Genomic DNA, 1734 nt, shown 5'->3' on the forward strand with positions numbered 1-1734 from the left:
TATATTAAAAGAAACATTTTTAATATTGAATCAATCCATATATATTTTTTATAAATTTTTGCACTTAATTATTAATTTACATGAATCAAAMGAAAAATATTTTTACTTAGTTTTTTAGTTGTTCATCAACGAAAATCAGTGATAGTTACAATCCTATCCAAGATATAAAAAACTGTTTCAATTGAATATTGATWTACATATTCCSTTACTRTTTTATTTAATTTWAATATTTTTTATGTTAATTAACTAATGTTATGATAAATTCATTGCATTTCCGTATCTTTAAATTTCTTAACCATTTTGGCTTTATCTCGATGWACAAGATTTGAATAAAAAAAATTGTTCACATTTAAAAATGTTTAACAAAATAAATTTTCGTAACAATCAAAAATTAAATAAAAAATAGTTTCTCATTTGTTGGAACGACCGATATCGGCTCACTATCGAATATAGCTGCCATACARACTGTAGGGAATAAAGTGCTTGTATGAAAGTCTTTTTTGTTTAACGAGCTAACTTCACGAAATTTGGTATAGGTTATTGGCCAAGTATGGATGTGGCGCAATATGCGAAAAAATGTTCAGATCGTGTCACTATTTCATTAAGTCGCCATGCAAACTTCCGAAAAAATTCTGGCAGAGACTCTTTTGTATTTGTGACGTGTAATATAGCTTCGATGCAAGTTAAGGTTTATATATACATACAAATACATATYCCTAAATGAAAAAAATTTTATTTTTTAATATACTTTCGTCTTAATAACTTTTCACAAACAAACATTTTTATGAATGTATCATTATTGCATATACACCCTTCTCTTTTCTCTCGCAGTAGATACGTTCCTCATTAATCCGTGGAAAAAAAACCGTGTGAAAAAAGAGTTACCCAACGTGTTCCGTCTTAAGGTACATTGTATTTCAAATTTCTAAAAACATATAACTGAATTTCCGCCGTAAAAATATTAATAAGATATTAGAATCCGTCAATTTCCTGCTGTAAGTGTATAGGATATTGATTAAAAAACATAAAATAGCTGAAGAGATAAGCAGGTTCGTGGCTTAAGTCTTTCGTGCTGTGAAAAATTATTACCGTCAGATAAAATAAACTTCTTTAGAATTATTGATTTAGCTTTTAATCTCTTAAATAAAGTTTTTATCTAAATATTTTTTTATATTTTTTAAATTAAATCTTTTCAGTTTCATAATTATGCTAAAGATATACACCAGAAAATTGAATTCTTCTAATTCCTTGTCAAAAATTTTACGACGGTAATTCACTTATATTTTTTTATAAATTCGAAAAACCGTGAACCTTAAGCCGGCGCACAATGGGAGATTTCGAAAAATGTGCTTATGTACATATCGTCACCTAAAATGYTTTCACTTTTCATAAGTTTTCAGGCGAAGGAAAACCGATATAATAGAAACMACTCATTTTGAAACAAAATTTGAGATTTGGATATAAAATGGTTATGTATTGGTTATATCTGACAGCGCGAGGTTACAATTTCATGATACATAAAATAAAATGACGTAGTAAATCGTAAGCAATAAAAAACTCAATTTCGATTTTTTTTTAACGTAGTTTTGTATTTCAGGTGACGATATATGTATACAATAATGAAATTTTGTAAAAATTGTTTTTATTTTTGAAATTTTTTTTTTAATTTCTTTTAAATATTTTTATTTTTCACTTCTAAAGTCATATCGTATTATAATTTTTCAGATTATAATG

The 1734-nt window shown here is 26.2% G+C and overlaps 1 protein-coding gene across 1 annotated transcript in view; it reads right to left on the reverse strand.

Moving 5' to 3' along the window:
- Positions 1-1734, reverse strand: part of LOC108972288 — a gene marked incomplete in the record, with an annotated part of 71559 nt that overhangs the window by 68601 nt on the left and 1224 nt on the right.

The sequence above is a fragment of the Bactrocera latifrons genome, unplaced genomic scaffold (assembly GCF_001853355.1).
Source record: "Bactrocera latifrons isolate USDA-ARS-PBARC rearing strain unplaced genomic scaffold, ASM185335v1 scaffold_39, whole genome shotgun sequence".
NCBI lineage: Eukaryota > Metazoa > Arthropoda > Insecta > Diptera > Tephritidae > Bactrocera > Bactrocera latifrons.